The sequence below is a fragment of the Canis aureus genome, chromosome 36 (assembly GCF_053574225.1).
Source record: "Canis aureus isolate CA01 chromosome 36, VMU_Caureus_v.1.0, whole genome shotgun sequence".
Taxonomy (NCBI): domain Eukaryota; kingdom Metazoa; phylum Chordata; class Mammalia; order Carnivora; family Canidae; genus Canis; species Canis aureus.
Genome location: NC_135646.1, coordinates 11,093,407 through 11,113,342, shown reverse-complemented (window position 1 = coordinate 11,113,342; position 19,936 = coordinate 11,093,407). Strand labels below are relative to the sequence as shown.

General features: G+C 34.0%; 1 protein-coding gene and 1 long non-coding RNA gene across 7 annotated transcripts in view; one reads left to right on the top strand and one right to left on the bottom strand.

Annotated features, from left to right (window-relative positions):
• The window catches only part of ERBB4 (erb-b2 receptor tyrosine kinase 4), a 1,106,505-nt gene that overhangs the window by 819,757 nt on the left and 266,812 nt on the right, over positions 1 to 19,936 (bottom strand). The window lies entirely within an intron of this gene.
• LOC144305948 (uncharacterized) overlaps positions 1 to 19,936 on the top strand; it is a 54,384-nt gene that overhangs the window by 2,309 nt on the left and 32,139 nt on the right. The window contains exon 2 of the long non-coding RNA XR_013372980.1: positions 15,529 to 15,773. This is a non-coding gene — a long non-coding RNA (uncharacterized LOC144305948). The remainder of the gene's footprint in view (positions 1 to 15,528; positions 15,774 to 19,936) is intronic.

Here is a 19,936-nt window from a genome sequence, read left to right as displayed (position 1 = left end):
TTCACTACTGCTGCTGAGAATACTTCCAAATGGAACTGCATGGCTCACACACGAGGAGATCATCCTAGAGATGAATGAAGTGCTGAAAAGAAAAAGCCTCGTTCTCTAACTGAAGAGTAATATTGGTGACAGGATTATTATTATTAGTGGAATACTTTCAGAATATTTCTTCAGGCTAACAAAAAAGATTTTAAAATAAAGAGAATACCTGCCAACTAAGTTTGAAATTTAAACCACAGCTACTGGGCAGCCCCAGTGGCTCAGCAATTTAGCGTCACCTTTAGTCCAGAGCATGATCCTGGAGACTCGGGATCGAGTCCCACGTCAGGTTCCCTGCATGGAGCCTGCTTCTCCCTCTGCCTGTGTCTCTACCTCTCTCTCTATGTGTCTCTCATGAATAAATAAATAAAATCTTAAAAAAAAAAAAAAGCACAGCTACAGTAGCTACAATTAAAAATCAGGCTTTTAAATTGAAAAAGGTAAAAAAAAAAGATAAAAGTTAATGAGAGATTCATATTCGATTTTGTTCACAAAATCAGATATTATCCCCATAAGGTTTTTAACTTTGGTTTATTTCTGTCAAAACTGATGAACAAAACCTATACTAATACATAATTTTATACCTAGTATATACCTGAAGTTTGGAGACTTTGAAATCTAGATTTAGCAGATAAACAAATGCCTAAATATTCAGTGTGGTGGTTGATTAGATGCTAGTCAGAGCTGGTCTAAATTACAGCTGTGTACACACTGAGTATAAAAATGCCAAAATATTGCACACCACCAAATTTGGTTGCCTCTTGCTCAACAAGCCTTAATCAAATGGGAAAAGCTAAATTGAAGAGCTGCTTTGTGAACATGCATTTCAATAAACCATAATGTTTGTGAAATCAGAATATGAAAAAAGAAGATATCAATAAAAAGAAAATAATTCCCCCATGAAAATTACCCATTTATCCTATTTCAAATACAAATTTAGTAAATATTACTGCATACTGATGTGTAATAATAAAAGCAAGATCCCAGATTGTATACAGAAGTTAAAAAAAAAAAAAAAACTTTAGTAAGCCACATTTGAATAGGTCTACGTAAACTGGCAAGTTTACCTTAGCTTATTTCAATGTATAAATTTCAGGTGATTGTTTTAGTAGAAAAACTCAGAATTTGAATAACATGTTTTCGTTGATACAATTCGATAACATGCCTGCTCCCCTAACAAAAAAGCCCAAAGCACAACATTCTCATCCATTCTCATTTCTATACCTGGCATCATTAAATCTGGCACAGGAAAATAATTATATAGCCCGATAGCAATTTAATTCTCATCTTAGAGAATTGTTAGTAGGTCAGGGATATATTCTGTGATAGCCATGTCAAAATATAGAGTAATTATTATTTACAATTATCTGAATCTCAACAGTGTGCTGTGCCCAATGTAAAATTAGTCTTTCCAACAGAAAGGGCTTAAACATCACCACAATATCAACGCTCAAATACAATTTCTAGTTAGCATGCTCTAGGAGAGGTGGGAACCATAAAGGTTATCTCACAGAAGCTGGCTTAGGGAGTGAGCAGAAAAGTGTGTCTAAAATTATCAAATAGCCAAGAAATTTCACCATAATTCTCAGTACAATGATATGAAATTGGTGAGGAAGGAAATTGTTTTGATTACACTACCAACTTTGATCCTCTAATAAGATCAAGAAGACTTTCAGAAAAATGGTATAAAATTTAATGTAACAAAAATCAAGATATCATAGAAAACAAAGTCATGTAAAACTCTTTGTAGCTCTTTGAAACATTATTATGTGACATACCCACCTTAGTACAGTTTAATACAAATATGTAAATATCTATGCATTTTGGCATATCTACCAAAATATGCAGGAACATATCTAAATACAGACTTATATTTTTGAAACAGGTACTACTATTATTTGAATTAATTCACATATGCATTTAAGTCTCCAATTTCAGGGTCAATGAACTTTTCGGCAAAAGGTCATATAGTAAATCAAATATTTTCAGGCCATGTGTCTCTGACATACCTACACAATCCTGTATTGTAGCATGAAAGCAGTTACTGAAAATTCATAATCAAATGAGTGTGACCATGTTCCATTAAAACTTTCATTTACAAAAACTAAACAACCAATGAGTCAATGAAGAAATCAAAAACAAAACAACAACAACAAAACCATTGAGACAAATGAAAATGGACGTAAAACATAACAAAACTCATGGGATGCAGCAAAAGCAGTTCTAACAAGGATATTAATAGCAATAAATGCCTAACTCAAGAAACAAGAAAAATCTCAATTAAACAACCTACATTTACTTACTCCTCAAGAGTGATGAAAAAAAATTAAGCCCATGGTTAGTGGAAGGAAGAAAATAACAAAGATCAGAGCAGAAATAAATAGAATAGAGGCTAAAAAGACAACAGAAAAGATCAATGAAATCAAGAGCTGGTTCTTTGAAAATATAAACTAAATCGGGAAGTCTTTAGCTAGAGTCACCAAGAAAAAAAAAAGGAAGAAGACTTTTAAGTAGGTACAAGTAAATAAAAAAAGAAATGAAAAGGACTTTACAATGATAACATAGACACAGAAAGGATTATATGAGACTAATATTAAAAATTATCTACTAATACCTTAAACAACCTAGAAGGAGTGGGTAAATTCTGAGACACATGCAACCATCCCAGACTAAATAATGAATAACCAGAAAATCTGCACAGACCAATTATTAGGGAGAAGAAAAAAAAAAGCTTAAATCAGGAATTCAAAAACACCTTACAAACCAAAGTCTAGGGCTGATGACTTCACTGGTAAATGCCACCAAATGTTCAAAGATTAATACCAATCCTTCCTAAACTCTCCCAAAAAATAGAAGTGAGAACACTTTTAAACTTATCTCATAAGGTCACTGTTACCCTGGTACCAAAACAAATTAAGGATAACACACACACACACACACACACACACACACACAAGATTATAGGACAACATCTTTGATGAACATAGATGCAAAATCCTTAACAATATATTAGCAAACTGAATGCAATAATACATTATAAGGAATAATAATTATAAGGATTGAGCACAATATGCTCAAGTGGGATTTATTCCAGGGATGCAAGAATGGTTCAGCATTCACAAATTAGTCAATCTGATACACCATATTAACAAAATGAATAAAAAACTTACAATCATCTCGATAAATGAAAAAATAACACATTTGACAATATTCAACATCCGTTCATGATAAGAACTTCCAACAAAGTGTGTATAGAGGGAATGTACCTCAACATAATAAAAGCCATATATGACAAGTCTCCAGCTAACATCACACTCAATGGTAATAAGCTGAGAGCTTTTCCTCTATAATCATGAACAAGACAAGGATGCCAATTTTTACCCCTTACATATGGCATGGTATTGGAAGTTCCAGCCAGAATAATTAGGCAAGAAAAACAAAAAAATTATCCAAATTGGAAAGGAAGAAGTAAAACTGTTACTATTTGGAGATGACATGATACTATATGTGTAAAATAAACTCTGTAACTGTGTGTGGTGGCAGATGTTAACTAGACTTATCATGGTGATCATTTTGTAACATGCCACATCATTATGGTGTACACTTGAAACTAATACAGTGTCAGTTACACCTTAATTTAAAAAAATATTTTTTTAAAAAGTAACTACAATTTTAAAAATAAATCTTTTATTTACAAAGCAGGTGGCAGGCCAGATTTGATCCCAGGACCATAGCTTACCAAGCCCTATTCTGTTTCCATAACTAAAAGTGAGTTGAAAAAAATGTTCTATAAAGAACTATATAGTATTCACATCATATTTTGACCCCCTTTTTTATTGAGCTAGCAATTCTGAAAGAAACATTAGAGGTCAATTAAAAGAATCCTAGAAAGGTGCTGCACAGGAAATGGGAGAGAGATGGGCTAAATAGGTGATGGCTCTTACGGAGGGCACTTGGGATGAGCACCAGGTGTTATATGCAAGTGATGAATCATTAAATTCTACTCCTGGAGCTAATATTTACTATCTTTAACTAACTAGAATTTAAATTAAAAATTGAAGAAAATAAAAGAATCTTAGAGAATCTAACTTCTTATCTTAAATCTTTCATTCAGAGAAGAAATTAGTTCAAATTATCCAATTTGTATTGACCTTTTCATTTTTGATGGCCTTATACAAAGATTTAAACACCCATTCAACAAGCCATTAGCACTTCTGTTTTTGCAATAAAAGTATTTAAATGTGGGCAAAAAAAAAATTATGTGGTTTTAAAATTCTTCCTGTTACACAATGTACATGATTAACATTGGGAAACCAACATCAACAGGCATTCAAAAGAGAGCAAAAATGCCCAGAAAACTATGGGGATCTGTCACCATATCACTGCAGGAATTTCTATAGTTCATAAAAGTCATTTGCTTTTTTTAATGTTACTGCAATTTAGCAGTGCAGTTGGAAATTACACTGACTACTTATCCACCTAAATGGCATTCCCCACATCCCCAGAAAACAGGATGCCAGGGAGAAATCAGAGGCAGAAGTAAGACAGTAGAACAATGAATATGCTTTACGACAGGTACACTCAATTTCACACCTTTAGAATGCATAAGAGTGGGATGTAGCTGTAGTCATGTGTGCACACATATCCATGTGTGAGGCAAGCCAGCTGATTTGCATGATTCACATTCATTAAGTGCATGTTATATGCTATCAACTGATACTTGAGTGTTGTAACACATATAGTTTAAATTTTTTTGCCATTAGAAATTATTTGTGCATCTAATTATAGGTACTCAAGTTAATTCAATATGATGATTAGATTAAGCACTTAATATTGATATTGATAGCACTTGATAGCTATGGCAATACAAATAAACATGGGCCCAGAAATTTCAAATTTTGGTCTGTGTTATTACAATGAGATTCAGGAACCAGAGTTAAAAATTCTAATATCCAAGACCAGTTTTTCTCTGACTCATGGAAGTTTTATGGAAATAATATGACATTTTTATGCATACTCAACCAAATTCTAATGGTTCACTAATTCAGAATGTACTCCTTGCTTTGTTTTCTACTTCTGTGGCACGAGTGCAGATTTCTTTAACCATAACTGGGTACCATAACACCAAATACCTCATAAGAAGCACATCAAAAAATGCAATATTTTTTTTCTGTTTCCTCTTCAGATTGTTTGTTGTCATTTTGTTTGTTTTTAGTGACTATAGTATAGAGATTAAGGCATATCTTTTTTTATCAGAAATTCCCGAAGTTGACTGAGAAGTTGAGTCATTTGTTCCTCCCATTGTGAAGTATGGAAGGAGTTTTCCCTTTGAAAGGGCTTTACTATGACCACTTTTACTAATAGTGAATAGCAAGAAATGACACTGTGTCAGTTCTGGCCTAACTTTTAAGAGGACTGGAGCTGTCCACTTTTCTTTCTCTTGAAATATTTGCTCTTGAAGCCCTAAATTAACAGGTAAGAAGTCTGATATCCCTGAGGCTGTCATGTTTTGGGGAAGCTCAAGTTAACCATTTGGAAAGACTTTGGGAAGGAAGGAAAGAAGAAAAGCAAGAAGAAAGGAGGGAGAAAAGGGCAAGAGAGAGTGTGGAGAGTCATTCTCGCTGAGGCCTTAGGCATTGTAGAGCACAGACAAGCCATCCTCATTGTGCTTCTTCAATATCTTATCCCAGATAATTAATAAAAATCTTCTATTATTATAAACCATTTTAAACCAATGAGTTTTGCAGTAGTTTGCTATGCAGCAACTGATAACCAGAATTCTATCTATATTCCAGTATTCTATTTATTTCTGTGAGCAGTTATTATAATATGTGATTAATATTTTAAAATCTGTTCATTTATTTATTGAGAGCCTATTTGTTTATAGAATGGAAAAGCTATAAAGGCTGAAGCACCACCTGATTCTGACCCTCAGCACTGTTACAATAGCTGACAACAAGTTAGCACCTGTTAAAGGAAGCAAGAAAAGGAGGTGGTTTGGTCATTAGTAATACCAGCTCTTTTTCATTAATCTGCCATTTTGCCATGCTTGTTACACAAGTAATGCTAGGTTGGTAGAAAATAGGTTAGAAAATATATTTTTTTTCATATTTGATTTTTTCTAAATTATGTAGATAGCATTTCCATCTCTTTTTATTTCATGGTTACAAATTATAATGTTTCTTAAAATTTCTGCAATACGCTCTTCCTTCTTACAATTAATTTTCCAAAATCACAAGGAAAATCATTGTTTCAGTGATTAAAAATCATCTTTATGAGCTATGCATTTCTTCTAAAATTATATTTTTGCAATTGTCAATGCACTTTACTTTAGTGCTCTCTTGTTTAATAAGTGGGAATCAGAGTCACTTCCCAATAGATTTTTTTTCCTGATAAAAGCCTATTCCTTTTATCTCACAAATATGAACTCCACATTTAGATTTGGAATTCCTCCAGATATACTTAGTAATAATAGTATCAAGTGTTTAAGCAGAGTGCTGCCAGGTTGACACATATCTACATTCTGCTTTAGAAGGAGCAGAAGCCAAGTCAAGAGAAGCAAAGGCCAGATGCTCTAAAAGTTTTGCTCAGATAACTCTCCTGAGGTTACACGGCAACTTGCGTCCTGTTCTTTTATAAGAATTAACTAATTTCCTATTGCCATTTTGTTAAAGACCTATGCTTGAGGAAGACCCTTTTTTTAAAGATTTTCTTTATTCACAGGAGACACAGAGAGAAAGAGGCAGAGACACAGGCAGAGGGAGAAGCAGGCTCCATGCAGGGAGCCTGATGTGGGACTCAATCCCAGAACCTCGGAATCATGACCTGAGCCGAAGGCAGACGCTCAATCACTGAGTCACCCAGGTGCCTCAGAGGCCAGAAACCTTAGAATGAAAGCAGAGCTTCACCCAGATTTTATCCCATTCAGCCTCAATATTCTTCACCTTGATTTATTCACCTGTTCATATGGCAAATATAAAATGATGGCAATCAATAATGTCAAAAAAAGTATTAGTGGCCTAATGCCTAACCATTTATTAGATTTGGGTCAACATTCAAGAAATATTTCCATAACTTGTCATAGCCAAATGTTGTGACCTACATTTTTTACACCATATTCCTACGTCCCATTATTCATTAAGTTGAATATATCCAACTGTTCTTGCAATATGGGAAATATTTGTATGCCTTTGACCCTAGTACTCCTTTATTTAGAAATGCTCTATATGTCGAATGATATTTAAGTGTAATATATAAATAAATGATAAAAATTTATCATTTGACATCTATCATTATGCTTCCTTCTCCATGAAGCCTTACCTCATTACCTAATGAGAAGTGTTTTGTGGGGGGCCTGGGTGGTTCAGTCAGTTAAGTGTCTGTCTTCTGCTCAGGTCATGGTACTGGGATTGAGCCCTACATTGGGCTCCCTGCTCACAAGGAATCTGCTTCTCCCTTTCCTCCCTGCTCTTGCTCTCTCTTGCTCTCTCTCCCTCTCTCAAATAAATAAAATCTCTGAAAAAAAAAAAAAAGAAGTATTTTGTCCTTTCTCAGAACTCTGGCTTCATTTTTTTCTATTCTATTGTTATTCTTATCAAGACACTGCTTTTATTATAATTAATTGAAATTACTTCATTTCCTTATTTTGCAAGTAAATTATAAACTTCTTGAGCAAAGGCTCTTTTTTTCCTTTCACATTTATGTTCCACACAATATATGACACATGATATGTAATAAGAGACACCCAATAAAAACTTGGTGTGTAAGTAGATGGATTTGGTAAGATTTCTCATACTGTACAAGAACTAGACTACAAATATTTTGTCAGTGAATGAATTTATTATTACAGTGTTTAAAATAAATCAGATTACCAGGTTTGTTTAAATGACCCAACAAGGAGCTAAAATAATGAGAGGTCAGATATATTCTTATGGGAATGAGAAGGAATCAAGCATGGCCAGAAGAGTAGGAAATAGACCTCAATCAAGGTGGTATGCATTAATGAGGTATACAATAGAAGACACTGAAATATTTGTTTTAAGTAATATAATAACATACTATTTTTCCTGGGAAAAAAAATTTTAAAGGCAAGAAGAAGCTTCCAAGAAAAAAAATTTTTTAAAGATTTAATTTATTTATTCATGAGATACACAGAGAGAGGGAGAGGCAGAGACAAGGCAGAGGGAGAAGTAGGCTCATCACAGGGAGCCTGATGTGGGTGGGACTGGATCCCCGAACTGGGATCACACCCTGAGCCAAAGGCAGGAGCGCTCAACCGCTGAGCCACCCAGGCATCCCTCAAGAAAAGAATTCTTAAAGCAAGAATACATTTGAGAAAACTGATGAGAACATTGTGTAGATCACCAGAGTTAAATTTTCTGAATGTATAATTATATTTGTCAATTAAACACAACTGAATAACATATGAAAAATATCAATTGGTAACATAAATTAAAGGATTTTACCTTTTTTGCAATGTTTAATCATAAATACTAATACACATAAATATTTGTACACACACACACACACACACACACTTTGCCAAAAAAGTACTGAATTTGATTATGACATACAGATACAGTATCCTTATCATTTTAAAATTAAAAAATAGGAAGCACTGAGTGGTGTATATATGGAATTGTTGAATCACTGTATTATACACTTGAAACTAATATAACACTGTATGCTAACTATTCTGGAATTAATATAAAATTTTAATAAAAGGAAAAAACAGTAATGGATCATGAATCGATCCCAAGTGTTCAGCAAATCCTACACCTTTTTCCTCTTCTAGGCACACAAGAAGACTTTGTTTTTCACTATTCCATAAAGTTAGAGGTGGGATATGATTAAGTTGTGGTCAATGAATTGTCAGTGGATGTGACAGGGTCACTTCCATGCCCAGAGAAGTGGAACCCCCAAATCCTATGCTATCTCTCCTATAGAATCTTAGGGTCATCTCTTCCATCTGTAGTCTCAGGTTGGAGGAGAGTCACCTGACCAGCACCAGACTTTCTTCAAGGTAAGAAAAAACGTTTGCTGGGTTAAAGTACCAGGAATACATGGGTTGACAGATGGGCCAGCTTGCAGTCATCACCACAAATGACATTGGTAATTAAAGTTTTAAAATTTGATTCACTACCCTTTAATATGAGATCAACTTTTTTTGGTTGGGTAGAAATAATTCCAAATTTTTAGAATTATAGATTAATATTTTCCACTTCTCTATATGAAGCTAAGCTAAAAGTCCATTGAACTTAGAATTCAAGATATCTTTCAAAAATATGAGATTTGAAAATAACATTATTATTTATAACTCTGCTATCAAATATATATGCTTTCTAAATTATTAAATAAAGGCCTCAAACATAAAAGCTATACATTTGACTTACTTGGCAAGCTAAGCCAGTCTACATATATTATACAAATATGTACACACTGCTCATTGAAATATTTACATATATTCACTAAACAGTGAGGATCGGGGATCCCTGGGTGGCGCAGCAGTTTGGCGCCTGCCTTTGGCCCAGGGCGCGATCCTGGAGACCCGGGATCGAATCCCACGTCGGGCTCCCAGTGCATGGAGCCTGCTTCTCCCTCTGCCTATGTCTCTGCCTCTCTCTCTCTCTCTCTCTCTCTCTCTCTGTGTTGAGTATCATAAATAAATAAAAAATTAAAAATAAAATAAAATAAAATAAAATAAAATAAAATAAAATAAAATAAAATAAAATAAAATAAAATAAAATAAACAGTGAGGATCATTACAACTTTACATATGTGGATTTCCTAACCAACACAGTATTCCTTCATGGGATTCCTTTACCTTTTCTGGAAAGAAAAAGAAAATACAGAACTCTCCACTCGAGATTCATTGCTCAGGGGCTGATATTACAGAAATGTGAGAAAGTTTTATTTCTTAGTATTAGTTTTTTACCTAGTTGTAAGACTATCATATGACATATTAAACTGTTTTTATTAACCAGTTGGTGTTCTTATTTTACCTATTCTTATAGTTATCTCTCATTCTTTCGTAAAATAAATAGCAAATATGTAATGCTACATATTTGACATGCAGAGTTTTTGAATTCTAAGGTTTAAAATGTTTGCAAAAGGGAACCCTGGGTGGCGCAGCGGTTTGGCGCCTGCCTTTGGCCCAGGGCGCGATCCTGGAGACGGGGGATCGAATCCCACACCGGGCTCCCGGTGCATGGAGCCTGCTTCTCCCTCTGCCTGTGTCTCTGCCTCTCTCTCTCTCTCTCTCTCTCTCTCTATCATAAATAAATAAAAATTAAAAAAAAATAAAATAAAAAAATAAAATGTTTGCAAAAGCAAACACAAGAAGTACATTGTGAACTAGTGGCCTAAGAAGAGTCCAGATAGTAATAGGAAACACCCTGCAATAGCACTCAATATGAATCAACCATTGACCCATATGCTTTTACGTTCTTCTAGTGTCCTTAAAATAATGTCAGGAGGTCAGTAGTATTATTATTCATATTTTAAAGATGAGGAAATGAAGCATGAAAAAGTGAACTAACTTGTCAGAGGTCATATAACTAGGAAAATGGTGGGGGCAGGATTTAAACCTAAGAAATGTGGTTCCAGGGTCCATATAATTAATCAAAGCATTATTCTCAAGTTATTTCATCACTTACAAACAATTATCATTATCTCAGGTATCTCGAGTTCCACTATTTTATATTCATTTGTATAACCATGATTGAGCAGAGCCCTTGGAACATAGTAACCATTTAAAAAAGGATTTTTACTCAAATTAAGAAATTAAGGGAAGATGACAATTTAGCTATATGTTCCCTCATAAAAAGCATATTAATATCTGGAGAGCAGAATCAAAACAAATCATCACAAATTTGAAAAACCAGGGCAGTGAACTGTGTTTATTCCCAATTCAACAAGAGACTAAGCTAGAATGCCTTCTGGAATGTAGATGGGGATTTTAAGCAAAAATAGATGAGGTAATTAAACAGCCATGTAGGACATATGGCTTGGAGATAGCTTCCCCCTGGAAACTAGTCATTCACAAAGGGAAGGGAGGTTAGGGAGAAAGGTTTCTGAGAATGTGCACATGGATCATGGCCAATAGCACACACGAGGAGTCTTCATTCTTAAAAGTAAAGGAACCTCATAATTATTCATACCTGAGATCACCCAGAGCCAAAATGTTCTTTGTGATCAGGTGAATAACTCATTGCTCAGTGGACAATCACTATGGAACACAGAGGATTTTTTTTTTCCCCTCTTCTGATTACAATTCAAAACCTTCTCTTTTTCAGGCACTTTACCCCTAATTTTTGTTTTCACTATTTGTTTAATTTAATTTCTTAGAAAAGCTATGTCATAAGCCATCTGATGACTTTGTAAATGCAAAGAGCCAATGTTGTGGAACAGACAATCTAATGACATAGTGTTTAGTGTTCCCTAAAGCAGGAGACAGATGAAGAGAAACGGTGAACCAGCAACCTTAGCATAATTAAGACAAGCTTGAGTGCTTGCCATGGTGCCATTACATTAATCTCACATCAGTGGCACCTGGCTAAAATTTATGAGATATGTAAAAGGGGCCTTTCCAACTGACCTTGATAAGGCAGAGTTATTTATCACGTGAGAGAATAGTCAGCAAGCAAGAGGGAATGAGGTATATTAGAAGTAAGTTAGCAGACAGATTTAAGGGCAGTGGACTGCAATACCACTTTAACTAAAAAGACCAAGAGAAGTATTTCCAGTACTATGAACCTAAAGCATCCTTGATAAGTAAGACATAAAATCATACATCATGTTAATAAGTCATATATGTGAGAAGGGTAATAGTAAATGCCAAGTTTTAAACTGATGCCAGTTTATGCATTTAATATTTTTAATGCATGTTTATTGAACTAATGAGACTTTGTGAATACGATGGATCCTAAATGATCCCAACCCAAAAAAAGTAAGCAGAAATTATTCATTGTGAGCTCCTTGAGGGCATTGTCTCATTTTATTCCTCATTGCGTTTCCAGGGCCTAATGCAAAATCTGAAATATTTTGGTCCCAATAAATCACCAGATCTTTTTATGGTTGGCTGCTTCCTGTTCTTGAGGTCTCAGTTCATCCATCACCTCCACAGAAAGGTCTTCTCTGGTCTCCCCATCAAAAAGACTTACCACTATATGGAGGTTTCTTGTGTATTGCCTATGTGTTTATTACTTGCTTTTCCTCCCTAGTCTCAAGGTCCCTTGTCTTTCCTGCTCACCTTCACATGCCAATATAGACCCAATATCTAGAACAAAACATTGTAGGGGCTTAATAAATATATACCAATGGATGAAAGAAGAGTAGCTTATTGAATGAACTGTACTAATTAATAAACAGAGGAGTAATGGCTGTTCTGCTTCAAAATATATTTTGGAAAATATACACTTTTATATCATTGTGCTATTAATAGTGACAAATTGAAAAATCTGATGACTATTCTTCACTAAGGACTTCATTATGATAAAATTAGCAACACGATAATCCATTATTGATCATTCCTTTTTTTTTTTTTAAATCTCAGACTTTTTAGGCAGTTGCCATTAATGTTGTTAATATGACATACCTTCTTAGGCCATTACCATTTTTTATTTCAAACACTGCAACAAGAAATACAGAGGGGAACAAAATGGTTTGTTTCTGTTGGAATTTTGTCTATTCTACTATATAAAATCCAACCTGTAAAAAATAGTAGTACTACAATCTATAGATATTGCCAAAATATAAGTGACATTTTATTTCTGTTCATGGGCCAACTAGTCAGCACAAGGGCCTTTTATTTTATTTTTGTGTAATGGACAATTTGAAGATTTCCTTTTAACTTTATCAAATATAATTGAATTTATACTTCTACTAAAATGGAGATGGATGGATACAATTCTATTTTTATACAATGAAAGCCTTATGGACTTTTCAGTGAGGGGTAAAAGCAGCACAGTTGTACAAAGAAAAACCATATTGGGTCAAATAGACCTGACTGATTTAGGCCACATCAGTAACAAAATGGCTTTGTACATCTAAATTCTGCTTCTTTATCATTTCATATTTCATCTACACAAAAGCACAGCCTAGCTGAAATCAGCAAATCATACAGAACAAGTTTTATATTTTTTTACTATGCCTTAAAACAAAAGAATTAAAAGTTAGGCATATTTGGCAGCTGTTCTTTTACAACGGAAGTAAAAAAACAACCTTTACTTTAAAAAAAGTCGAAATTAATAAAATTAATATTTCGATATTTGGGGAAAAAAAAAGGTGTTGAGTTGCATCACTTCCTCCCATAATTGTTCACTTTTAAAAAACAATTGACATTCATACCCATTCAGAAAATTTAGATTCCAGAACTCTATTCAATGGGATCTATGTCAGAGATAAAGGATATAACTATACTTCGGGGATCATAAAAATTTCTTCCATATACATTGTATATACCCTGCAGATTATAAAATTCACACCTTTTGGGCAGCCCAGGTGGTTCAGCGGTTTAGCGCCGCCTTCAGTCCAGGGCATGATCCTGGAGACCACGTCGGGCTCCCTGCATGGAGTCTGCTTCTCCCTCTGCCTGTTTCTCCTCTGCCTCTCTCTGTCTCTCATGAATAAATAAATAAAACATTACAAAAAAAAAAAAAATTCACACCTTTGCAAGGAAAGGATTTTCATACTAAGGATATCAGAACAATTAAACATAGCTCATTTAATGTGAATTTGTGTACATTTTAATGCAACATAACTTGAATTATTAACCAATATTTTTTAAGTAATAATAAGTTAGAATAAGGGTAGAAGAGAGTGGGATAATAAGATTTTCTCTACGCTCAATGTCACCACTTAAACTTAGTTTCTTTTGCTTTCTAGAGCTTTTGCAGATAATAACTTAAAGTTCTATAAAACATCAGATTTAACATTTGCTGCCAAACTTACCTAAATCTTTCAACTCTCCATTTAAATTTATATATTTGGATTATTAAAATTCCATAAAGAAAATATTAAAACTTCATGCAAATAACAGACCATTGCTGGTTTCTATTTGTGATGGCAATGTGGAGAGAGGCTGAAAGGAGAGATATAGCTCATATTTCATAATTCTGTAACTTAATCATCCTGTTTTATTAAAGAAAATCAGCTGCACATTTATCTCATAATTATCATCAAAGCAGTAAGTGTTCATAATGATTAAAAGGCTAATTCTATGACCATGATATCTTATTGCTGTTCATCCTCATCCTATCAATTTCTCTCTCTGTCTTCATATTAATTTTATGAGATAACTTTTGTTTTCCTAATTAATCAAAGTATGTATGAGATCATCCTCCCTCGACAAATATGCCAATGTAAGAGGCTTACTTTACTTTCAAAAGTTGGTGAAACTTAATCATTTTTATTGTTTGTGTTGAAATGCAAACTTTTTCCTTTAAAATTAAATTGTAATCTCATGAATGTACAGGTCATTAGTTTCTAGATAGAGTATTTAAATTAAGGACAATACTTTAATCTAAGAAAGGATTTAAAAAGTCCTTACATGAATAGGCTAAAAATGCTTAATTGCAAAAGAGAAATGTGATTATATTCTAAAGTTTTAGAAAAGAATGTTTCTCCTAACAGAACTTATTCATTTTTAACAAAGATCAAACAACATCTAAATAATTTTGGTCTCTGTAATTACAATGGAAAGAATTTTTTTTAAAAGAGAACTTGAAAATCTCCCTCAGAAGATGGAAAATAAAATAAGGTCAAGTAAAAAAGATAAAAATAGGGACGCCTGGGTGGCTCATTGGTTGAGCATCTGCCTTCAGCTCAGGGTATGATCCCGGGATCCTGGGATCAAGTCCCACATTGGGCTCCCTACATAGAGTCTGCTTCTCCCTCTGCCTGTGTCTCTGCCTCTCTCTGTGTGTGTCTCTCATGAATAAATAAATAAAATCTTTAAAAAAATAAATAAAAATAAAAATAAGGTCAAATCACCATGTGATGCCAACACAAGACTGAATAAACAATGAAAGGTGTACCTCGTTACCTGTTTAAATACTAGGCTTCTAGTTTGCTTTCACAAAAGTAGTTGTTGGATATACAGCCAATTTTTACTAGGAGCACATGTTCACTAATTTGTTCTTATAGCAACCAACATATTCTAAGGTAAGACATGGAAATAAGTCTGTCAAAAACGAGGTCCCTTATATTAGGGTACCTGGTGTCCCCCCTGGAATAGTTAATTTACTATAAATGTATAAGGAAAAGATACCAAAAATGTTTAACACATGCTGGAAGTTTAATGAGGAATGGAATGATTCATAAATAGTTTTCCTTAGTGACATGTGTGAGAAAGTCAATATTCAATATCAGAAATTTTTAATAATAGATTAGGACAAGGTTTGACTACTTTTTAAACTTAAAAGCAGTTGTTCCTAAACATGTCTTAAATATTTTCTTTATATATATATTTTTTTTTCTTTTTTTCTGAAGCGAGCAACATTTTCCATCTGGAATGTCGCCGTCAGATAACTTTATTCATCTGAGTTGATTCCAGAACAATGCAATTAGATGCAGTAAGAAGCAAAGCACAGTGGAAAAACATGCAGAAAGCATACTGAATGGAATTAAACTGAAAGATGGACTAAAGACTTGGAAATTATTAGAATGAGGAGGGGTCTTGAAAATCTACTCATTCAAAGCTTTCATTTCAGGATCAGAAACCGGGGCCTGAGAAGGTACATGTCTTACTATTCAAAGAATCAGAATGGGTTGTTGAACTTGATACTCAGTTCTGTACTCTAAACTCGCTTGACACTCAAACAATGAAATTGAGGGTGAAAATGGGAATAAAAAAGGGGGAAAATTGTGTTCCTTTAGGAATTTACTAAAACTGTTCTCCCCTTTAAGTAGTATCATTGCCCCTCATTTTTCTTGTTCTAAAAAAACATAGTTGTAATTTTGAAAATCAGTGCAAAGAGTCATAGATCTCAATCGTCTTTTCTCCTTAGTTTGCTAGTTTTCTGAATATAATTTAACTGATTTTTGTTAAAAGATCCTGGCAAACTTGCCTCCCTCTCCCCATAATATTTAAAGCTGTACGTGAATTACAACATCTGGAAAATGTAATTATGAGATGTTATAGGATTTCGTGTATAGTTTAAAAGGCACACAAAAGGTGAAAAATTTTCTCTGAAGATGTAAAATCTTATCAGACTAAAGATTTCCTTCTAAAGGAACGCAAGACCCAGACAAATATAGATATTTGGGAAATGGAATTTACTCATCTCACCATTGCTTCCTCTGTAATCATACATTCTTAAAAATTTTTTGTTTGTATTAGTCAGACTTACCCATTTCATTTCTATCACTTGCTCAAGCTCCCCGTGTTCCAGCCATCTGGATCACTCTGGTTTCTTTCAGCTCTGTGCCATCTTGTCCTCTCCTTACAAGGCAGTGCATTGTTTCTAGAGAATTTCTGCAGTTAAAGCTCTGAAGTCTCTATGGCACATTATGTGGTTCATTAAATACCACAGAGCTGAAATTAGTATATCATTTTTCCATCATTGCTCAAATAGTATCTTTCTGTTCATTTAAATTCTGTGCCTATATGTGTGGCATCACAGAATTTAGGCCTGGTAAACAGCAACAAGAGTAATTTATACAGCTCTGCTTCAATGTGGTATAAAGAGCTATAATAAAATCAATTGTCTAACACAGACTACAAAATGTATCCCACTGAGCACATGATGAATTTATGATGAATTTATAGAACTACATGTCTAAAAAATCATATTATACATGCATGCACTGTGCACCATGGTGTAAAAATATATTTAAGAATCATTTGATGTCATACCCAAACTTACAGTGAATCATTTAGAACTTCCATTTAAGAAAATGCCCAAACTTTCAGGTAATCAAAATGTTCACTGATGGTCACTAAAGAGCCCTGATGTTGACTATGCTACCATTTGGACTGTGTTATATAACTTGATGCTGTTCCTATAAAAGATTAATTTGGCATGACTTCAGGCTTATTTTGTTTCATTTCATTTTGTTTTGTTTTGTTTTGTTTTGTTTTCCAATCCCTTCGTTTTACAGATAGGGGAAATGAAATTCCAAAAGCTAAAGTGACTGTAAGCTTGGTTACAAAGCAACTCAGTGACATAGCTGGGACTGGAAACTATCTCCCAAATATCACTCACAGCTGTTAATAGCCATCAATGTTAATGCAGCACTTTGAACTCTGGAAAGCACTTTCTTTTTCTTTCTTTCACATCACAATGTCCTGTCGATGTGGTATTATCACCCTAAATTATTCTGGGAGAATACAGGCTCTGGGAGATGCTGTAGCGAGTATGTAGTCACATACATACCTTGGGTCTGTCCATCACATTTATTTAAGAAACATTTGAAGGACAAGTAAGGGTAAAGAATATATTTGTTATTCATTAGGAACCAAAGTAAATGGAATACATTTTATTCCATTCCGTGAGTGTTTTCCCAACTTGGCTAACTTCTCCAATCATTAGAGTCACTTGAGATTTTTCTGGCTGCACCCCAGACCCACTGAATCAGAATCTCCAGGGAAGGCGCCTGGGAATTTGTATTTTTAAGTGGCTCCCCAGGTGATTCTGATAATTAGCCAAGATTCAGAAACACTGGCAGTACCCCTGAAAGTTAAGAGGATGCTGCCTTACAAGTTTAGAATGTTTAGAAGCAAAAAAGCACCTACTGTTAAAATTGACCCAATCCAGTTTCTCTCTTTTATAAGCAGGCGAGATAGATGTCTTTGTCACAAGTGGGTAGACCAACTGCCAAATACCACCTATATTTCTGGGTCAGAGACAGATTGGAACTCCACCAAGAGAAACTGGGCATTCGTACTTGGTCTATTTCCATGGCAAGGACAAAACAATCCTAATCTTACTGATCTTTTCATTAAAGAATAAAGCAATCTCAGGGCATTAACTACTGACAGTAATACAGATCATGGATTTCACGGATTAACCAAACCACAAACAATCTAGAACATGTCCATAGAACAATTCTTATTTGTGTAGTACAGGAGGCAAAAAGGCAATCAGACTGACTTGAACTACTGGGTTTAATTACTCAATATAACATTTGTCATTTGAAAATCCATATGCCCATCAGCATAACAACAGTATTTCATAAATGCTTAAATATTTTCTGTGAATGATATCATATCACATAATGTGAACAGTATTCTACCATTTTCATAGCACTTTCACATATATTAGCACACTTTATACTTACAATAGAGTGTGAAGTAGAGAGAAATTCTCAACAAATTGAAAGATTGTAATTAAAATGTATTCTTAGCAGAATGCAAATATCTTGAGGTGTATCTGATTTACTTCTGGTTTCATGCAAAACAAGATATACACCACCCTTATACTTCATGAAAACAATTTTAAACCCTGAAATATTCATTAAATTCTTTTTTTAATGGAAAATGATTTATGCAATGCTAATTTAAATGCTGAATTTGAGATTTAGAAAGTGAATCAAGTAATCAAGCTCTATTACTTTAAATATCAAGCATATAGATCCTGATTTATTTCATCAAAGCAATTTCTCTGCTATACCAAAGACTGGATTCTTTCCCCTATATAATGGCTCAGCTGAGAGACTATAGTTAAATACTACAGAAAAAAGTTTGTTTACCAAAAAAATGGAAGTTTTAAAAATTAATATTATTTGCTCACATGCTAATTAAAACTCAAATCCAAACTTGTTATTCTTTATTTTTGTTTATTGGCAATTTTGCCCTTCATCCTTCCTTACTAAAGGCCCAAACTTCTAACTTTGTCTCAATGTTATTCTTTCTGTTACAAGAACTTAAAAGATAAACTTCAAAAAAACTTTTATTTTTTTCCTGGATGAAGCGAACGTAGCTAAGAAACTTACCATATGAAGAGGGTACTATTAAAGCCAAATATTCAAACACCAATTACAACAAAGAACTACTTGGACACCCGATAATTTATCAAAGCTATTATTCAACTTAATATTATCAACAGGTTCAGATAACAATGTAAGTTTTTCTCATGGGAGAGACTCCATCTGAGTTTCTAATTAAATAACTTTTGTATAGTTCCTTTTCTTCCCTTCACAAAAGGTCTTTTTTTCCCCTCCATTCTTGCTCTCTTTCTTTCTTTGTTGATACTGTTTACTTCCAAGCCTGCCTCTGAACTCTCTGTCTAATTAGCTCTTGATAGATCTGCTGCCCTGTTTCCACAAACATTTAATTCTGCCGTCAGTCCATTTACATTACAGCATGTTGCATTGTCTTTTACCAGCCTAATTTTGTTTGAGTGAATGTAAATCCCATTAAACAGTCACCTATTAGACTGTGGCATATAAACTCCAAAAGCCTCTTTATTACAAGAGTGAACATAAGGCCCAATTGATAAAAGATTTCTGGGGCATTTCAATTTGTGGTCTACTTCAAATATTCTGTCTGCTTTAAGCGTAGCAGCTCACATTTTCAAAGTATTTGACAGAGTATATGAGTATCTTTCAACCTCTGTATTCCACAGCAAAACATACATAAACATTACTTGTTTCTTGTCTTTGGAAAAAAAGAAGTTACTTACAACTAAATGTTAAATATGTATTTTTCTCCCTTTAGTTTATTTTCCCCTTGATAAGCTGACCACATTATTTTCAAAAGACTGCGTGAAGGTGTTTACAAAGATCAGGATAGCTTGCAGATCCTTCTGGAAAGAGCTCTTTTTTAATATTAAACAACAGTGCAGAATTTCAACAAGCGTTGGTGTCTCCTGATGAGTGTTCTGAAGAGGAGTAAGACATAGCATCCTGAGATGTAGCACACTTAATAGCAACTAGATAGTAGCATCAGAGACAGTCC